This window comes from Jaculus jaculus, chromosome 14 (genome assembly GCF_020740685.1).
Source record: "Jaculus jaculus isolate mJacJac1 chromosome 14, mJacJac1.mat.Y.cur, whole genome shotgun sequence".
In the NCBI taxonomy this organism is placed as follows: domain Eukaryota; kingdom Metazoa; phylum Chordata; class Mammalia; order Rodentia; family Dipodidae; genus Jaculus; species Jaculus jaculus.
Window position 1 is genome coordinate 56,574,547 of NC_059115.1, and position 21,639 is coordinate 56,596,185.

The 21,639-nt window shown below is 47.9% G+C and overlaps 1 long non-coding RNA gene across 3 annotated transcripts in view; it reads left to right on the forward strand.

Moving 5' to 3' along the window:
* The window catches only part of LOC123454856, a 37,214-nt gene extending 16,981 nt beyond the window's left edge, over positions 1-20,233 (forward strand). Inside the window, exons 2-3 of one of the 3 annotated variants that reach the window (XR_006633524.1) lie at positions 17,526-17,872; positions 20,084-20,233. This is a non-coding gene — a long non-coding RNA (uncharacterized LOC123454856). Of the gene's footprint in view, positions 1-17,525; positions 17,873-18,182; positions 18,531-20,083 lie in introns of those variants that run through there. The other 2 variants (XR_006633523.1, XR_006633525.1) reach the window with 2 other exon arrangements.
* Positions 20,234-21,639: the final 1,406 nt, after the last annotated feature.

The following is a 21,639-nucleotide window of genomic DNA, read 5'->3' on the forward strand; positions in this document are numbered from 1 at the left end:
AGGTGGACTTTTTATTCAAAACACACACCAAATCCCATTTCAACTTATCTTTGGCTTTCAAACCTGGCACCGGATTGTAAATGTCTTCTCTGAGTTTTGGGCTTCCAGATCCTTGCCTCTGCTCCCCTGGTACATATATATCCATTGTGGGGCCGAGGGAGAGGAGGGGGGGGTTCCTCTGAATCGGGGGTGGGGGGAACCTATTCCCAGGAATACAAACTTGAGCCTTAAATCCGGAGAGCCCAGGGCAAGGCCTGGCGCCACGAAGACACCGAAGGTATGCCAAACGCTCTGCCCAGCAAGTTGTAGGGCAAGATCTCGCACGCCCACAGGTTTCCCAGAGCCAGGACTGTTCCCTAGGGTGACAACTCACCAGGGCCATGGGGATGGGGTCCCTGGCCTTCCGAGCAGGCCCGGGCGGGGTGGGGTGGGGGGCTCATTTTCCACTCGGCTGCTTCGACGCCCGAGCTATAAACCCAACTTGACGTGGGCTCATTAATTTGGCAGCGGCTGGAAGGCTGGGCCAGGGGCGGCGTAGCCAGGAGGCCTTTGTGAGCCCGGGGTCAGGTCAGAGGGCAACAGCAACACGGCTGAACCCTGCACGCGGCTCCCGGGCGCGGTGCAGCGTGTGGGCAGGGAGCCTCCGGAGGGGTGATGGGGGGGCACCGTCCCGGCTCCCGTCGCCTCGGCTTCAGCGCGCGCTTCCGGCGTCCGGAACGCCGGGGCCCGGGGCCACGAGCCTCGGGCGGACCCAGAGCCCGCGTGCACCGCGCCCGCCGCGTTTCCTGCCGCGCGCCCCCCCCCCTCCCCAGCCACCGCGGCCCACGTCCCCGCCGCCTTCGCCGTTCCGTCCCGCCCCAGCCTCCCCGCAGGCCCCGCGCCGTCCCGAGCCGCCGTGATCCCGGTTCCTCGTTCCCACGGGCCCGGGCCGGCGGGCGGGACGGGATCGCGCGCGGGGCGCCGGCTTGTCCCTGGCGCCTTCGCTCGGGTTTGGATCCCGAAGCCCCCGGGTTGTTGACCCTTCGGTGGGGCGGGGGGGTGCTGGTGGTGGTTCTTTTTTTTTTTTTTTTTTTTTCCGCTTTGCACCAGGGCCTCTAACCACTGCAAACGACCTGCAGACCCATGCACCACCTGGTGCAGCTGGCTCACGTGGGGCGTGGGGACTCGAACCTGGGTCTTAACCGCTGAGCCATCATCTCTCCAATTCCTGCTTGCTTTATTTTTATTTTAACAAGTGGCTTCAGCACAGATTGTTAGCAAGTTTCGCAAAAAAAAAAAAAAAAAAAAAAGCGGCCTCCTTCGGTGCCTTTAAGGTGACTTTTGTGACATTTAGCAGCAAAGAAAACCATTTCCTCCCGCCGTTCCCGAGCTAACCGCGCGTAATTGGCCCAGGAGTCTGTTGTATTTGGGGAAGCTGTTTGCGACCTCCCGTCTGTTTTGATCCCGCGGTTGCAAGGAGTCTTGTGTTTACCCTTCCTGCCTGGGGGGGGGGGGGGCGGCTGCGATCTCGGGGTGACCCCGAACTGGTCCCCTGAACTAACGCTTTAGGAGACCTTGACGTGGCTCTGCGGGGTCGGGTCCCTACCCAAGGAATTCAGATCTCGGGTTTATCCTGTTTGTAAACCAGTTGGTCTCCGGGACGAAGGCCAGAGTCGCCGAGGTGCGGGTCGGGGCTTCCCCGGGGGTCACCGAGGGCAAAGCCTCCGAGGCGGTCTTGCCATCTGCAAGGCTGGCCGCGTGACGACGGGCCCAGCCCACCCGGCATTTGCACCCCTTTGCCCCCCACGAGTGATCTGATCGCGGCCACTGTGGCCCCGGTTCCCCCACGTGTGCATGTTCCAGGGACAGGGGTGCGATCTCAGTAACCGCGTGTGGTGGACGTTGGCGTGTTTTGGGGGACCCGAACCTGGTGGCTTCCGTGTGTGTGTGTGTGGGGGGGGGGGTGTCATCCCGTGATCTCTGGGGTCCCAGGAACTTCGTCACTCCTGCAAGGGACGTGTCTTCAGTCGCGAGGCTGACAGCACCAAAGAAAGTGCCCATGGTGGTGCTGGGGTCATTTTATTTTATTTTATTTTTGTCCCCAGGCTAGGCAGACCAAGGACTGTGACAAGGTTGCAAGGGAGGCTTCTTGCGCCCTGGGCGGTCCGCGGGTTGGGTAATCGGAGAAATTGCCCTGGCTGAGAGGCCTGTAATCAGCCCCTGGCATGTGTGCAAATGCTGATTATGCGGGTGTTATTTCATCCATTGGCGGTGACGAAGCTAGGGTTGTGGCCGGCTGGCCTCTCACTGCCGCGCTTCTCGACCCTGAGCCCGAGGTGTGGCACGGTAACAGGGGACTTCCCTACCTAGCTGGCTTTATTATTTAATTTATTATTCCCATGGGTGGTGGTGGTGGGGGGGGACAGCAAACAAGGTGGATCCGAAGCTCTTGATAACCCTCGCCCGTGGCTTTTTGTTCCAGGCTTCATTGTCCCTGGGTCATAGCAGAAGTGAGCCACTTTCTCTGCGCCCCATGCTAAGGTACTCTTTCCGGTTTCAGGAATCCATAGATTATTTACACGTGGCACCAAGGGATGAAAATGCAAAGGCAGTCATGTCGCTTGTCCCTTGTTCATTTAAACCCCCGTGCTAAAACGTGGAGACATTTTTCTGCAGAAGGCTGTAACATCAGTGCCTTCAGCAGAGGAAGGGCCGCCTCTAACTCCATTAAGACCAGTGCCTGCCTCTTGGTGCCTGCAGGCAAAGATCTAGGAGAACCTGGCTTTGAGTGATTTTTAAAACCAACATATTCAGAGCATAAAAGTGAAAACTCTTAAGTTACCCCACCTTTCAATGTGTAAAAAGCAAAGTTATACATTAAATCATGCTCTCTCTCCCCTAATGGAATAGGAATTAAGTTTTTCTAAGACAATCTTACTATATGGCATCCACTTGCCTCAGCTTCCTGTCTGCTGGAATTACAAGCATGTGCCACCATGCCACGTGAGGAATTTAGATCATGAACTTCAACACAGGTCTAAATTAAAAAGGACTATCATTGGGGTGGAGAGATGGTTTAGCGGTTAAGCACTTGCCTGTGAAACCTAAGGACACCGGTTTGAGGCTCGATTCCCCAGGACCCACTTTAGCCAGATGCACAAGGGGGCCCACGCTTCTGGAGTTCGTTTGCAGTGGCTGGAAACCCTGGCACGCCCATTCTGTCTCTCTGTCGCTCTCAAATAAATAAATAAAAACTTTTTTTAAAAAGGGACTATCTTCTTTTTTTCAAATTTTTTGAGCATTTCAAGTTGTGGCATTTTTCACACGGCCTCCCTTGAGCACATCCTGATGATTCAGTTGATTACATGTTCTAGAAGCTAGTTTCAATCTGGGAGTAAGAATGAGCAGGTTAAGAGTTGACTTTCAGGCTGGAGAGATGGCTTAGTGGTTAAGACACTTGCCTGCATAGCCTAAGGACCTAGGTTCGATTCCCCAGGACACACATAAGCCAGATGCACAAAGTGGTGCATGTGTCTGGAGTTTGTTTGCCGTGGCTGGAGGCCCTGGTGCATTCTCCCCCGCCTCCTGCTTCTTTCTCTCTATCAAATAAATAAATTAAATTAAATATTTAAAAAAAAAGAGTTGACTCATTGTCAGCATAGTCACAAAGCTTGAAAAAAGACAGCAGCTTTATCTCAGAGTTCGTGCTCACGTAACTTTGCCACTCATCCAAAAATGGATTGAGTTGAGTCTGTTTCTTAGCAGAGGCTGACGTTGCCTTGCTAAAAGTCAATCTAACGTTGGCTTCCTTTGGTCCTTCCTCATGTAGTACAGATCAAAATCCGCTCCAATGAGCCCCCTTAGTGTTTGAGAAACCGCGGTTTTCCCACACCTCGCTTCCTTCCAGCGGTGGAGGTATGTCTCCCGCTCTTTAAGGACCCTCCAAGTTGCTTGGGGAGAAAAAGACGTTACTCGAGATACTGGTCAGAGCTGGCAGGACCTCCTCCTATTGCGATGGGAACAGAGTGAGGACGCTGCAGGCTTCCTAGGAGCTTAGACAACACATGGATAACGGCACTGAGCCCAGGGATCCTTTCTGATCAACCCGCTGGTTTTCAGGCCAGGCAGAGGAGAGACTAGAGGAGACTGGGAAGACAGCCTTCCTCTTGGATCCGCTCAGCTCCATGCTTCTTTTCCCACCTGCGCTCTTGCAATAAATAGGCAGCAGAGAACAACCGGCTGGTAGATCTGCAGCTCCTGGGACAAGTGTGTGCCAGATCCACTGTCTGAACTGTCCCCTACCTATGGCGAGGTTAGGGAGCCCCATTTTCTTATCTGTTGACTCAGAGCTACTTGCCTTGCAGTTTACATCAGCAGGATGCCCACGTGTAATCTCTGGAAAATAAATTAAATGGATTATGAGCTAAAACATCATGCGACTTTTTTTCCCCCTCTGCTAGGATTTGAACAGCTGCTCTAGGACAGACACAGCCCAAACGACTGTCACCACCACATGATAAATCTAAAGGGCTTAATTGTCCAGGAGCAATTTGTAGAGAGTGCTTACAGTTTTGTATGTGATTAGCAAAAATGACCCCGGGGTGGGGTGGGTTACCCACAATGCATTTCTAATAAATTCTGAGAGCATTTTTACCTGGTTGGTGTTGGAAAGCAAATCTTTTTTTTTTTTTTTTTTTTTTTTTTTGCCTGCTTGAGGAAGGAAAAAGGTTGATTCCATACTTTAAGAAGTCTGGCAGAGTGGCGAACACATTGGGACACATTTGCAGTTTTGATTTTAGTTCCCCTCCCCCCACCATGTACTTTCTGTCTGGCTTGATTTCTCAGACCACACACACAGAGAACTGAGTGTCCCATAAGTGCTCTTCATCTTATCAGTTCTATAGTTGGCAGAATGCTTGATCTTTGAACACCTCCTCAAAGCGTGTTGCTGTAGGATCTTGTAATAATGTGGATTGGACTGGCTTCCTGGCTCACCTGGCCTGGCTGCTTTTTGTCATTTAAAATATAGCTCCTTTTGGGCTGGAGAGAAGGCTTAGCAGTTAAGCGCTTGCCTGTGAAGCCTAAGGACCCTGGTTCAAGGCTCTATTCCCCAGGACCCACGTTAACCAGATGCACAAGGGGGCTCACATGTCTGGAGTTCGTTTGCAGTGGCTGGAGGCCCTGGCACGCCCATTATCTCTCTCTCTCTCTCTGCCTCTTTCTCTCTCTGTTGCTCTCAAATAAATATAAAATAAACAAAAAATATTAATAAAATACAGCTTCTTTTAAGTTCAGTTGGCCTGAAACATGCTTCTTCCTATCTTGCCCAAGATTATAGGGACTGGAAGGTTGGTTTAGCTGTTAGGGTGCTTATCTGTGAAGCCTAAGAACTCATGTTTGGATTTCAGGTCCCACGTAACCAGACGCACAGTGATGCACAGCTTGCAATGTTGTACATGCACACAAGGGGGCGCGTGACTGGAGTTTGTTTGCAGTGGCTGAAGGCCCAGCATGTCCATTCCCTCTCTCTCTCTCTCTCTCTCTCTCTCTTTCTCTCTCTCTCTCTCTCGCTTGCTCTCTCTCTCTCTCTGCCTCTTTGTCTCTCTCCAAATAAACTTTTTAAAAATTTTAAAAAAATAATAGAGAAGGATCTCAGGCTCTGTGTGCTCAGTAAGAACAGGCCAAGGCCAAAGTCCACATCCTTGTTTGGTAGCCCAGAAGCGCCCAGAGAGGCCTGACACTTCCATATTTCCCTCCCATACTCCCCTTTCCCATCTGAAGATCAAAAATCACCCGCTCCTAAAATACCTGAGACAAAATATACAATTTAAAACTTTGTCAACTTTTCAACCTGTAAACAGTAGAATTTTTACCCATGAATGAAGTTCATTTGTGGGTTTTGTTTTTGAGACATGGTCTTACTAGGTAGTCCAGGCTGGCTTTGAATTTGATTTCTTCCTGCCTCACCCTCCCAAGTGCTAGGATTACAGACTTGTGCCACCATGCCTAGCTTCCATGAATGAAATTCTTAAGCATTTAATTGGTTGGTATTTCTTCCCTGTATGTATTTATTGGTTGTGTGGAAAGCTGCCCATCGCGTACAATGGTTAGCAGTTTCTCCCTTTTAGAAAACTTCTTTTATGAGTTTTCGAGGCTAACCAGGGACCTAGGATTGAATTTATATGTGACCTGTGAAACACCCAACTCAAGAAATCATGCTCTTCATAGACTAGATGGGTTAGGGGGAGAGGGAGGAAGAGAGGCTGAGGGGGGATTCAGCGTCTGATGTATAGTGTGCCTCGGCAGAGTGTAGCCTTTATATCTAATGAATGGCCATGTTACTTTTCCTCCTGGGTGGTGGCAATTGTGATGAAATGCTCACTATCTGACACATGCTTTCAGTTTATTTATTTATTATTTTAATTTTATTTATTTATTTATTTGAGAGCGACAGACACAGAGAGAAAGACAGATAGAGGGAGAGAGAGAGAATGGGCGCGCCAGGGCTTCCAGCCTCTGCAAACGAACTCCAGACGCGTGCGCCCCCTTGTGCATCTGGCTAATGTAGGACCTGGGGAACCGAGCCTCGAACCGGGGTCCTTAGGCTTCACAGGCAAGCGCTTAACCACTAAGCCATCTCTCCAGCCCTATTTTAATTTTTTTATATATAGAGGGAGTTGGTGTGCCTGAGCCTCAGCCACTGCAACCCAACTCCAGACGCTTGTGCCACCTCGTGGGCATGTGCAACCTTGTGCTTACCTCACCTTTGTGCGTCTGGCTTACATGGGATCTAGAGAGTTGGACAAGAGTTCTCAGGCTTTGCAGGCAAGCCATCTCTCCAGCCCTATTTATTTATTTATTTATTTATTTATTTTTTTAATGAGAGAAAGAGAGAATTGGTGCACCAGGGCCTCCTGCCACTGCAATTGAACTCCAGATGCTTGCACCACCTTGTGTGCGTGTGTGACCTTGCATGCTTGTGTTACCTTGTGTGTCTGGTTTATGTGGGATCTGGAGACTCAAATGTGGGTCAGGCTTTGCAGGCAAGTGCCTTAACAGCTAATCCATTTCTCTAGCCCTGTTTTTTTTTGTTTTTGTTTTTTTTTTTGGAGGTAGGTTCTCATTCTAGTGCAGGCTGACCTGGAATTATTCACTATATAGTTTCAGGGTGTCCTTGAACTCATGGTGATCCTACTACCTCTGCCTCCCGAGTCCTGGGATTAAAGGCATGCACCACCATGCCTGACTTTTTTTTTTTTTTTTTAAATATAGGGTTTCACAATGTAGCCCAAGCTGGCCTTGAACTTGAGATCCTTCTGCCTCAGTTTTCTGAGTGCTGTGGTTATAGCCAAGGTGTCAGCATGCCTGACTACAAATTTGATGTTATTATTTTTGCTTTAAATATCTCTTTCCCTCTATCTCACTAAGTGCCCACCCTGCTGATTGCAAGGAGACAAATTCACAGATTCCTAGCTGTGCCTTCTTCAACTTTAGGATCTTTTTAAGGACTGTCTGGGAGAAAAATCGTTGATTCTCATTGGCTTCCCAGAAGCCATTGCATCCCACACTTCTGCTGTCCCTTTGGATAAAGTCTTAGCTTTCCCCTTCAGCTTTTCTTCTCTGTCCTCTTCTTGTCACTGAGTGTGGCCGTGGGTTCTGAACCCCGTGGGTCCTCAGGAGGGTTTGCCCGGAGTCCTAGATGGAGAGGTAGGAGAATGGAATCCAAGAACAAGTTTTGGTTTCCAATTTTCATAAATCAGAAGGAAATGAAAAATTGAATATACGAAGGATTAAGTTCCATTTTGGTTTGTAATCTGTTCAGTAACTCAATTCTTAAGGATCCTATTGATCCAGAATAGTTTCACCATTATTTTAAGAGGTGGGAAAGCAAGTACTTTCCCTTAACATTATAGCACAGTTTCTTGTAAAAAACTCCTTTCCTTGGAGAATATACTTGAATTCAGCAGAAACAGGAGTTACCCTTAAACAGCCCTCCTTCATTAGTGTGAGATTCAGACAAGGGCTGTGGCATTCCTTCCCAGTTGGGCAGAGCAGAGTGAGCCGGATGTACCATTACAGGCTGACTCTGAAGCTCCTAATTGTGACGCCTCTAATTCTACCTCCACGTCACTGTGCTATTGACATTTATTAGCCGAGAGTGTGGCTGCCAACGCCGGTTTAGAATAGATTGTGGTAAAAACAGATTTCCTCTTTACACATTCTAATCAGTGCAGAAGGACTGTTTTTATTGAAACCGTACCTCTCAGCTCAAGGCTCTCCATGCACGCAAACACACATGTACAGAGTTTAAATTGTATTTATGGTTGGTAAATGTTCTAATTACAGGGCTGCGTGTGTTCGGAGAGGAAAATTCAATCAGTGAGCATGGGAGGTCAGGACGCCCTTCCGCTCTGGTTTGGGCTCCTTATGGTTTTAGGTTTTGAGAAATCAATGCCGTGAAATGGTGGGTGACAAGCCGGGCAGACATTTGTCTCCTGGCTGATTTACAATGTTATCTACAGATTGTTTTTTTTTATTCCTTGATGAGGTGAATTTTAATTCTTTACTGCCTTGCTTCTCTTAACACATCACAGAGCAATTTCTAACAAGCAGCTGGATAATGTCCCGAGCCCTGTTTTCCATATTAGAATGCATGAAATGCTGAGGTAAAGTTGGATGTGATTGACCATGTGTCTCAACGCCCAGGTCCGTAGTGCGGTCATGAAGATGACAATGGGTAGATGGCCGTCACTAGATGCCCAAGCTTCTTGGGGACTCACTGAGCAGAAGTTTTTCATGTTCTTCCAGCACCACTAAAGAATGAGTCTTGGGGCTGGAGAGATGGCTTAGCAGTTAAGTCATTTGCCCGAGAAGCCTGAGGACCCAGGTTCTATTCCCCAGTACCACGTAAGCCACATGCACAAGGTGGCTCGTGCGTCTCGAGTTCGTTTGCAGTGGCTGGAGGCCCTGGCATGCCCATTCTCTTTCTCTATCTGCCTATTTCTCTCTCTCTCTCTCTCAAATAAATAAAATATTTTTAAAAAGAATGAGCGTTGAACTAGGGAAATAGCCCCATTGGTAAAGTAAGTGCTTGTCTTGCAAACATGAGGACCTGAGTTGGATCTGCAGAGCACACGTAAGAAAGTCAGACATGGTGGTGTGTTCTTGTCACACGAGCACCAGAGAGGTAAATTAGATGCATCTCTGGGGCTTGCTGGTGAGCCAATCTAGTTTGTTTGGAAAGTCCCAGGCCAGTGAGAGACCCTATCTTAGCAATGACACCTGACGTTCGCCTTTGGTCTCCACATGAATGCTCACCCAAGTGTGGGTGCACACCCACATGCGCTTCTGTGCACACACAAGCACACACGTGTACACAGGAATGTCTAAGGGGTGCTGAAGAGTTTTACAAGTGGCTGCTGCTATTACTATAAAGTTAAATTCCAGGAGGATCATAATTTGCAAACAACGGGCAAAACGTGTAGGACATAATCCACCCAGGTCATCCCCTACCGAGTAATTTTACTGCCGCCCACAAAAATTCCTTCCCCGTGCAAGCTCGAGTTGGCAGCGCACCGAGGGAAGTTTTCATGTTACCCACACTGTCAGGTGATTCGGTTTATCTTCCATGCAGATTGGGTGATGTCGACCTGGCACCCTAAACTGAATAATCTCTTTGCTGACAGCTGAAAGTAGAGGCATCTGTGCCCATCCAATGGGGTGTCTTGGGTCGGCTCCAGATGTTGAGTTGATTAATTCTGGAGTCGGCGCTGCCAGCAGCCAGGCCACGTGAGTCAGCAGATTCCCGGGAAGCTTCCCTCCGGGTTGTGGCATCAGTGGGTAGAGACATGTTTACAGATGCTGGACAGGTGCCAGTTTCTTCCTATCAGCTCGGTGGAACACCCAGCAAATCGTCCAGGATGCAAACTTCCAAGAATACAACTGGTTCACCATTTTTCATGTTCCCTAGCCCAGAGGTTGTCTCCTTAAATTAACAAGATTTCTGCACTAAGAAGTGCAAACCAGAGGGGCAGCCGATGGAAAAAGTCTCATGCAATGTTAGGGTAAAGCATCAGGAAGAAGACAAAAAAAGAGCAGGATGATAAAACAGCCTTTTTTGGTGGGGGGGTAGAGTCTCTAGGTTGACCTGGAATTCACTATGTCGTCTCAGGGTGGCCTTGAACTCACGGCGATCCTCCTATCTCTGCCTCCCGCGTGCTGGGATGAAACACGTGTGCCACCACACCCAGCTACAGTACTTAAAAGAAATATTTTGTTTTATTTTATTGTTTAATTAGGAAAGAGAGAGGCAGATAGAGAAAGAGAGAATGGGCATGCCAGGCCTCTAGCCACTGCAAATGAACTCTAGATGCTTGTGCCTCCTTGTGCATCTGACTTACATGGGTCCTGGGGAATCAAACCTGTGTCCTTAGGCTTCACAGGCAAGTGCCTTAACTGCTAAGCAATCTCTCCAGCCCTCTATGATACTTTTGATTGCCCAAAGCCCCATCATTTATTCCTCTGCTCATCATCATTCCACGTCCCTGTGAAAAAGGTTGAAAAAAAGACATGATCACATAAGAGATCCAGAGTGTGTGCACTGATTGATATAAAAAGCCATTGTTGGGTTTCTCTTTTCCATCCTCATGGGGCATTATGGGATGGATCAAAGGTCACATGGTTTAGTCAGGAGCAGAGCCAGCACAAGAGCTACAGACTCATCTAGCCCCTTGGCTCACTTTCTGGGTTGAAGTTTTTCAAGTGTGCTCCTTAGACAAGTAACACCAGTGTCACCCCAAACCCGCCAGGTCAGTATTTTGAGGATGAGGTGCTTCACTTGGTTTTAATAAGCCTTCTAGTGATTCTCAAGTTCTAGAACCACTGGCCTAGACCAATATTCCTGTTTTAAGTACCCTGGACCCCAGGGTCCAGTGGACATAATGATAAAGTCCATAACGTATCTTCAGCAGTTCATGAAACTTAGTAGGAGTGGGCTGGAGAGATGGCTTAGCGGTTAAGGCATTTGCCTGTAAACCAAAGGATCCGGGCTGGAGAGATGGCTTAGCAGTTAAGCGCTTGCCTGTGAAGCCTAAGGACCCCGGTTCGAGGCTCGGTTCCCCAGGTCCCACGTTAGCCAGATGCACAAGGGGGCGCACGTGTCTGGAGTTCGTTTGCAGAGGCTGGAAGCCCTGGCGCGCCCATTCTCTCTCTCCCTCTATCTGTCTTTCTCTCTGTGTCTGTCGCTCTCAAATAAATTTTAAAAAAAATTTAAAAAAAAAACCCAAAGGATCCGGGTTCGACTCTCCAGGACCCACATAAGCCATAAGCCAAGGGGGTACATGCATCTGGAGTTCGTGTGCAGTGGTTGGAGGCCCTGGAGTATCCATTCGCAATCTCTCAGATAAATAAGTAAATAAAATATATCTTTAAAAAAACTTAGTAGGAGTCATCATGTAAACATTATTTTTGGAAAGTTATGCTTTTACTATGTATGGCTAGTGCATGAAAAATTTTGGGGAAAAAGCAATTAATCAATGCTGTCTAGCATAATTTTGTTATCTGTTGGTTACTAATGTGCTCTATGCTACTATAGGAAAGCCGACAGTGAGGACATGCCTGCTGTCAGGATAATTACAGGCTTTTAAGTGCTCATTTCAATACCATAGCATAAGTAATGAAAGGAAGATTTAAGCAATGCTATGATAGAAAACAATCTTCTAAAATAGCTGGGGGTGGGGGGGCTGGTGGAGAAATCCCACTGTTGCTTAAAGGCTTTGTGGTTGAGTTTGGGTGAGAGGATGGGGAGGGGAGGGATGGGAGATAATACATGCTTCTCCCTCCTTCTTCTCTCACAGTCAGGTCGAGGGCCAGCAAGCAGGGGTCTGGGTTCTGGGTTTGTCTCCCTCTTGGGACCTGTGTCTTTCTCTTGGACAATGGCATTCTGATCATGAGAAGGACCTATACAGCATTCGAAACCAGCTCATTGAGGCTCTACGTTGGAGAGGAGAGCATTAAAGACCTTCATCGTACATTTTGGTAGACTTGACTCTTTTTTTTTTTTTACACAGGTCCTCCTGTGTAGTCCAGGCTGGCCTGAGACTCATGGTCCTCCTCCTTCTGCTACCTCATCTCTTTATACACCGGGCAGGTACTTTACTTATTTATTTATTTATTTATTTATTTTAATTTACTTATCTGAGAGAGAGAGAGAGAGAGATTGAGGGAGAGAAAGAGGCAGACAGAGAGAATGGGTGTGTCAGGGCCTTCCGCCAATGCAGATGAACTCCAGATGTATGCGTAACCGTGCGCATCGGGTTTACGTGGATCGTGGGGAATCAAACCTGTGTCCTTTGACTTCGTAGGCAAATGTCTTAACTGCTAAGCCATCCCTCCAGGCCGAGGGCAATTACTCTAAAAGGTACTTCCCTGCTTAACGGAGAACTTGAACTCAAGAGACACGTGCACTTGGAAAACATTTCAGTTTTTACTCCAAGACCATTTCTTTAGAAAACGCGTAAGCTTAGCTTCCAACTAATTTCACAGATCCGTGTCTTGTTCAAAACAATCGGTGATTATGCGGTTTGTATTTCAGATGAGTGAGGTAAATCTCTCTCTGTCAAATTCTTGGCTTTGTCAAGTTCAAGCCTGTGTGGATGGTGGGCCTACCTCTGTGCATTTGCAGTAACTTCATTTCCCTTCTGCCCACAGCTCTGCTTGGCAATGTGTGTGCACCAAAGATACCCTGGGTAGATGGAACGCGATGATGGGCTGGGCAGGCAGAGCTGGGAATACAAGGGAGTTGCCTATGGAGTAATCGCCTGTTACACTGAGAACGTTAGTAACCAGTTAGGTGTGTGTGTGTGGGGGGGGGGCGCTTCTGGTTCTAAATGAGGTGTTAGTGTTTGTGAGGGTGATAACCTTGTCCCATTGAATTATGATGAGAAAACAACCCGGTTGCCTGCAGAGCCAAACACAAACCTCAGAACTGCTTAACTCATCCGTCAAACAAATTGTATTTTAGGAAATGCAGGACAGAGAAAAATGCACAAAAGAAAAGGAGATTTATTTATTTGTACAAAAGTAGAATGACAGGCGTTTGAGTGGATCCAAATAGAGTGTAGGGAGTAAAAAAAAAAAAAATGTGATTCATTGCCAGCTATTAAATCTTGTTTATCCTTTTTTAAACTAACCAGAAACACATTTTGGAAAAACCCAAGTTAACAGTTTAAGCACTGGAAGTCTCTTGTGGGCACTGCCTTGGCTCCATGCCTACCGAGGGGAAGAAGGCAGGAGTGAAAGGAGCTAGCTTGGCTTTCCAAGGCCAAGAAGGGGTGAACCTCCAGTCCCGCTTCGAAGTCCAGTTCAGCGCTCTGTGGAAAGTCCTTCCGGTTCCTTGAAAAGGGGCACACACCTGAGAACTTCAGCAGTGGGGATCAAGTTCATAAGATTTTGAAGGACACAAAAGGTTTCAAGCAGGGCATGGTGGCACACGCCTTTAGAGGTGGGAGGATCGCTGTGAGTTTGGGGTGAGGAGAGGCCAGCCTGGGACTGCAGAGTGAGGTCCAGGTCAGCTAGAGTGAGGCCCAGCCTTGAAAAACAAACAAAAAATTTCTCCACAAGCTGTAAGAGATGTGTCCTTCTGGAAGTACCATTCCCTAATAGGCACCATCTCCAAGATTCAAAAAAAAATATTGTATTTATTTATTTGAGAGACAGAGAGAATGGGCACACCAGGGCCTTCAGCTGCTGCAAAGGAATTCCACACGCATGTGCCACCTTGTGCATCTGGCTTACGTGGGATCTGGGGAATTGAACGTTGGTCTTTAGGCTTCTCAGGCAAGTGCCTTAACTGCTAAGCCTTCTGTCCAGCCCCATCTCCCAGATTTTGAGCTGATTTGACTATGCTAGCTCCAGACATAGCTATGAGACACAAGTTGTTCAGAGCACTTGACAAAGTATCTGAAAATTTGGCTGAAGTCCCACTACTGTGGAAGAAATCTCTGCACACAGCAGGGTGCTAAGGTGACTCCTGCACAAGTTCCCCCTGGACAGGACCCAGGAGGGAGCACCCTTTTTAAAATATATATATATTATTTATTTATTTGTGAGAGAGAAAGAGGGAGGGAGGGAGAGAGAAAGAGAGAGAGAGAATGGGTGTGCCAGGGCCTCCAGTCACTGCAAATGAACTCCAGATGCATGTGTCCCCTTGTGCATCTGGCTTATGTGGGTCCTGGGGAATTGAACTGGGATCCTTTGGCTTTGCAGGCAAACACCTTAACTGCTAAGCCATCTGGGAACACCCTTTTCTAAGAAATTTCCACTGCGCCTCAGCACCCTCTCAGATTGAGGGCATTAGTCCAAATATTTGCATTATTAGTGCCCTGAGAATTAGAGGTGAATGGGCTCCGTTATAGACTGTAAGAATTAACCCGATTTAACAATGTTTTTTTTTTTTTTTAACAACTGTAAAACGTACTCATTTTTAAAAAATTATTTATTTATTTATTTGAGAGCGACAGACACAGAGAGAAAGACAGATAGAGGGAGAGAGAGAGAATGGGCGCGCCAGGGCTTCCAGCCTCTGCAAACGAACTCCAGACACGTGTACCCCCTTGTGCATCTGGCTAACGTGGGACCTGGGGAACCGAGCCTCGAACCGGGGTCCTTAGGCTTCACAGGCAAGCAGTTAACCGCTAAGCCATCTCTCCAGCCCAAACGTACGCATTTTTGAAAGAAGTGTGCACAGGTAACTTTTCTATAGCAGAGGCCTCTCTCAACTTTTGCTTCTCAAATAATTCCATCTTGAGGATTATCTAGGGTGTACAGTCTTAACAGAAAGGACACTTCTGAGTTTAAGGATGTAAAGAAAGTCCCCACTGGACTCAAGAGCCTGAGGACACCACTCCTGTCTTCCACTCCTGACACCTGTGCTTTGCTTAGCTGGCTTTCCAGCCTCATGTGGTGACCCCTTGCAGCCTCTGTCCCTTCTCTCAACCCTGCCCCTTTCCTTTGTCAACACTCCAGCTTCCTTCACATATGTCTATTGATACGACAAATTTCTTAAACCTTTATTTATTTATTTTTTTAATTTTTGTTTATTTTATTTGTTTATTTGAGAGAGCCAGAGAGAAAGAGGTAAAGAGAGAGAGAGAGGGAAGGGGTGCACCATGGCCTCCAGCCACTGCAAACGAACTCCAGACGCGTGCGCCCCCTTGTGCATCTGGCTAATGTGGGTCCTGGGGAATCGAGCCTCGAACCAGGGTCCTTAGGCTTCACAGGCAAGTGCTTAACTGCTAAGCCATCTCTCCAGTCCTTTTGTTTGTTTTTGAGGTAGGGTTTCACTCTAGCCCAGGCTGACCTGGACTTCACTATATCGTCTCAGGGTGGCCTCGAACTCACAGCAGTCCTCCTGCCTCTGCCTCCCAAGTGCTGGGATTAAAGATGCTCACCACCACACCTGACTAAGAAGACAAATTTCTTGAGGGCAAGTGTGTCTAAGCAGAAACACAAATACTTTTCTACTGCACAGAGCAGACATTGAACATGGTGATTAGGTTGGGCCTCCTGTGAGCAGACAAAGGACCTTCTAACCTGGCTGCAGCCTTGGGCCATTTGGGCCAGGTGGACACAGGTCCCGTGTATAGGTTAAGACATATTTTCCCAGGGGTCTGTCTTAATACTCCATAGTAGGAAAATTCCTTCCTTTAAAACTGTTTGAATCCTGGAGACAACATTTCACTCTTAACCACAATACAAACACAGGCCCCCTTCATCATCTGCAGGGCCCTGGGCAGCAGTACTTTGAGGGTGAGAAATCATTTGCACTGTTGCAAACAGTACCTGCCTTAGTTACTTTTTCTCATTGCTATGACAAAAGCAACTTCAGAAGGGAGAATTTCTCCCGGCTTCCAGTTGGAGAGGTTAAAATCCATCATGGCGGAGCTGGCACAGGAGCAGGAGCAGGAAGCCATTAGTAACATTCACTCCACAGTTGCACAGAGCAGTGAGAGATGAACGCCATTGTTCAGCTGGCTTTATATATATACATATATATAGTCCAGGACCTCCACACCACAAAAGGGTGCTGTCCACATTTAGGATGAGTCTTCCCACCTCAGCGAACCTAATCTGGGAGATCTCTCACAGGTAAGCTCAGAGATCTGCTTCCTTGCGATTCTAAATCCCATCAGGTTGACTGCTGAGGTTAAGCGTCACAGTACCTATGGGATGGACTTGGTGGATGGAACACAGAGTGGCTCAAAAGGAGAGAGGGAGAAAGAAAACAGCAACTGGAAGAAGGTATGCTTTCTGTTCCAGATGTTTGGCCAGGGTGGCAGGTTTCAGAGTGAATGGGCTAGAAGGCATACAGTATCATGTTTACCCAGAATGTCACCACACACACTCTTCCGGAAGCTGCAGGCAGCATTGCTTAATCCCTCTGACCTGATCTCCCCCACGGGCTCATGTTTAATACTTGTCTCTCAGTTGCTACTATTTTTACAGGGAGCGGGGAGGAGCGCCGTGGAACCTTTTGGAGGTGCAGTCCAACTGTAAAGATGACAGTCCTGTCCCTCGTTCTAGCTGCTCTCTGCCTCAGGGTCTACCCCAGTGTGAATAGCTGCTGGATCCTTCCCCTGCCAACACAGACAGAGCCGCTCAGCCAGGCCTTCCTGACCATGATGGACTGAAATGCAATAGTAAAGAAAAATCAGGGCTGGAGAGATGGCTTAGAGGTTAAGGCACCTGTCTGTGAAGCCTAAGGACCCAGGTTCAATTCCCCAGCACCCATGTGACCTAGATGTACAAGGTGGCACAGGTATCTGGACTCGGTTTGCAGTGGCTAGGGGCCCTGCCATGCCCATTCTCTTTCTCTCTATCTGCCTCTTTCCCCGCTTTCAATAAATAAATAATATTTTTCAAAAATAGCTGGAGAGATGGCTTAGCGGTTAAGGTGCTTGCCTGCAAAGCCAAAGGACCTCCGTTCGATTCCCCGGTACCCACGTCAGTCAGATGCACAAGGTGGCGCATGCGTCTGGAGTTCGTTTGCAGTGGCTGGAAGCCCTGGCATACCCATTCTCTCTCTCTCTCTCTCTCTGCCTCTTTCCCTCTCTCAAATAAATAAATAAAAATTAAAATATTTAAAAATTAAAATATATAAATAATACTTAAAAATAAATAGGTTGATCTTTCTCCCCTTTTCTATCAGGTATTTTGGTCACAACCCAGAAGTCACTAACCCAGTGAGAGACTGGGACAGAGCAGCTTATTTGTCGAGTCAAGTTGTACGCTGACCTCACGTAGAACATATATGGGCAAAGGAGCCAAGAATGCTAAAGACAAAACAAGCCAAGTTCCCAGGCAATACTTTAAGAATCCCATCAACTCTCTGTGCCTGTGCTCTGGACTCCCTGGTCAGGGATTGGTTGACAGTGGATGGAATATAGATAGGAGCCCCCAGCTGACAGAATAGGCAGTGGAGCCCCTGAAAGATCCTTCCACTCTGGCCTGGCACCTTTACCACATTGCTTTCTACTTCCTCTTCCCAGGTAGCCATGGTCCTGAAGGTCCCAAGGCTGCTCCAAGGCATTACCTGACTCACAGCTGCGTTCTGGGAACGCAACAGCGAGGCCAGCACCTTGGCGGGTCTGCACTGAGCTCCTGCACTCAGGACCAGAATCGCAAACACCGTTACGTCCTGGCAGTTCCCCTCCTAGGTCTGTCCCCAGAGACTGGAGAATGATCCTCACACAGATGTTCAGAGCAGGCTTTTGGTCCATACAATGGAGACTATTCAGCCATGGAAAGAAGTGAAGTGCTCATGCGAACTATACCATGGATGCATCTTGAAAATATTATGTTAGTGAAAGAAGGCAGGCAGAAAAGGCCATAAATGGTAAGCTTTCATTCATATGGAACCTCTAAGAGGGTAAAACCATGGAAAGAGAGGGGAAAAGAACAAAAGGACAGGGACTGCTGACGAGTCCGTGGGGACAGGATGGTATTGGATTCATCAGTGGGTGATAGTTGACTACACTAAAAACATTGCCTTACGCACTCGAACGTGGTGAATTGGGGGCTGGGTATATGCTCAATGGTAAAGCACATGCCTAACACACACACACACACACACACACACACACACACACACACACACACACACTCACTCACTCTCTCTCTCTCTCTCTCACTGGTTTGATCCCTAGCATTTCAAGGAGGGGGGGAAGTGAATTATGTCATGTGAATTATCTCAAAATTATAATTAGAAACAAAGTAACAAGATGAGCTCACCAGGAAGCAGCGCCCCTCGTCTGCTTTCTTACCTTCCCATCAACCCGGAACATTTATCCAAACACTTGCACATCCGCAGGCTGCAGTCTGGACTTGTCCATAGGTGATTCAGTCTGTTGTGCCTCCCAGCCACATCGTTCCACACCAGCGGCCATCCGTTCGGACCCTTCGTGGGAATGCAGCTCTGAACACTCCTTGTGATGGTTTTGCTGTGAGTAGGTGTTTGCGAGGCTTGGCTGAGACAGACCTCAAACTCCCCGGTCTTCAGCAACACTGGTCCCCCCCGTGAGCTTCTCCCAGTGGAAGCCAGATTCCGCAGATGCTGGGAAGCAGCAGGGAAGCTGGCTTAGGAGGTGGCCTGATAAACAAGGCTTGGCAAAATGTCAGCTCTGGCAGCCTGTTCATTTTTGCCACTATCATCACTGTTGTCATGAGACAAAGCCCTCAGGTGAGGAACTACATCTCCCCTATCTACCACGGGGGTCCCGAGGACACCTCGATTTGCTCTTCCCGTCCCTCCTCAGCAAGGCACCATCACAAGCACCTTCGGCAGTCACTTGTGTAGAACCCATGTATCAGTTAGTTGTAAGTGTGAGGGTCACTCAGGGGCCGAAGCCTATCAAAGTGGAGCCCAAGAACTGGCTGTGCCCCTCACAGAGGTCCCTTCCCACCCACCCACAGCTCACTCAGTCCTTCCTGCCCTGCTTTTCACATAGTGCTCCTTCTGGCTGCAGGTGCCTCCATCCAGCCCTCCTGCCCCGCACCCACACACCCTCATCTCCGACACAGACAGCAACATGTTTATTCTCGCAGGTGACTCTGCAAGACAGAGAACATGGAACTTTTTTTTTTTTTTTAATCACACCAGTTCTGGAAAAGAAAGGGAAATCATAGCCACTGGACACTTTCTGGGCGAATGCTGAAATGTGATACAGCTAGGTAGAACTGCCTCAACTGGACCACAGTCGCTTAATTTAATGCCAACAAAGGCTCAGGAGCTGGGGAGATAGCTCACTTGGTAAAGTGCTTTGCCACACAAGCATGACGACCTGAGTTCAGATCCATAGCACCCTTATAAAAGCCAGACAATGGTGGTACACACCCATAATCCCAGTGCTGGTCCTAGGGACACCGGAGGATCCCTGGGGCTTGCCTGTTAGCTAGTCTAGTGGAATCCATGAGCTGTGAATTTGATGAAAGACTGTCTCAAAAAGTAAGGTGGGGCCGGACAGATGGCTCAGTTGTTAAGGTGCTTTCCTGAAAAGCCTAAGGACCCATGTTTGACTCTCCAGATCCCACGTAAGCCAGATGCACAAGGTGCTGCAAGTGTGCAAAATTGCACATGTGCACAGGTGGTGCATGCATCTGGAGTTGGATTTCAGTGGCTGGAGTCCCTGGCACACCAATTCTCTCTTGCTTTCTCGTACAAAAAAAAGAAAGAAAAGAAAAAGAAATAAAGAAAGCAAAGTAAAGAGCAATTGAGGAGCAACATCTGACACAAATCTCTGGTCCACACACACACACACACACACACACACACACACACACACACACGCACCTCCCCAAACAAAGTGTACATGCATACACATGTATGCATATCACACACATATATACAATAAACAAACAAAAGACTGGGCTTATTGCTTAACTGATGGAAGAAACCCAGAATGGCTAAGTAAGTTGAAAACCAGTCAAATGCTTCACACCTGAACACTGGCCGTTGTTTAGGGTACAAGGCTGACACATGTTGGATCACTGATCTGCCTGCAGCCCATATACCCCAGTAAACAGTATCTTCCTGTGTTCTCCCTTGCAGGCTGAAGAGATGCTTATGGAGTTAGAAGTATGCTTTCCTTGGGGCTGAAGAGATGGGTCAGTAGGCAAGGCACTTGCCTGCAAAGCCTAATGACCAGGGTTCAATTCCTCAGTGCCCATGTGGAGCCAGATGCACAAAGTGGCACATGCATCTGGGATCTGTTTGTAGCAGCTGGAGACACAGGCACACTCATTCTGTCTGCCACTTCTCTATATCTCCCTCTTTGCTTGCAAATAAATAAATATTTTTTTAAAAAATAAAAGCAGTATGCTTTTCTTGATTTTCTTGGTGGGTCTATGTGAAGGCAGTGGCGTAAGTAACAGACAGAGATTCTCAATGGCCCAAGAGAGTTGGTTGGCATCTGCAGAATGTTCAGTGATTGACAGAGAGCCTTGGAATCCAAGTTCAGGGTAAGTCTACAGAGGAAGGAGAGCTGGAGTATAAGGATGAGGTCATGGCTGGAGCAATGTGACTGAGGCAGAGCTGAACCTTTGGCACACTTGAGCTTCAGGGTCTTGAGGGACGGATCCATCTGGTTGAGTAATATCAGAGGCATGATAATGACTATCCCACCATGACGAGGGGGAAAGGGATCTTAGCTCTCCCCTTTCTCTGATGGGGGTAGGTGTGGTTCCACAAGGGGAAGAGGAACCCCACAAAGCAATCACAGTACTGGTTGGGAAGAGAGAACCAACACCAAGAAGGCAAAGGCTAGTCATTGTTTCTTTCCCTGGAAGTGTAGAAAGTCACGGGAAACACTTCAGCTCCTCTCTGAGTGAGTGAAGTAAAATGGCTGTGCGCTTACCATGAGATCCTAATTCTTGCATAGGTGACATCTGGCTGTCAACTAAAGGAATATATAGCTCTGCCACTAACTCCCCTGCTCAGTTTGGCTCGCTGACTTTAGGGGAGATAAGATGAGCTGAAAATGGAGCAGTTATATAGTGAATCTGAATAAAATTAGGTAAGTGACATGATCCCTGTGGGGATCTACAGTCAGTTTTTTAAAAATTGTTTGTTTGTTTGTTTGAGAAAGAGAGAGAGAGAGGCAGAGAGAGAACAGTTGCACCAGGACCTCTGTCCACTGCAAAGGAACTCCAGATGCACACACCACTTGTGCACCTGGCTTACGTGGGTCCTGGGGAATCAAACGTTGGGCCTTTGGCTTTGCAGGCAAGTGTCTTAACCGCTAAGCCATCTCTTCAGCCCCAATTTTTCTGAGACAGGGTTTTATTATGTAGCCAGACTGGCTTTAAACTCAGGATCCTTTTACTTCTGCCTCCTGAGTGCTAAGGACCACAGTATATGCCACCATGCCTGGCTTCAGCCATTTCTTTTTCTGGATGAAAAAAATTCAACAGCGATTAGCACTTAGTAAAAATGACGCATAAGGCGAATCTCAACACTGAAAGACCCAATTTGCAATCATGGCACTCACAGTTAGCATACATGTGCCATATACAACAGACTGTCAGGGGCAACAGCCCCATAACGGATGGGCAGTGTGCACCATCCTGCGGATGAGGACCCTGCCAGGTTACCCTTGGTATAGTACG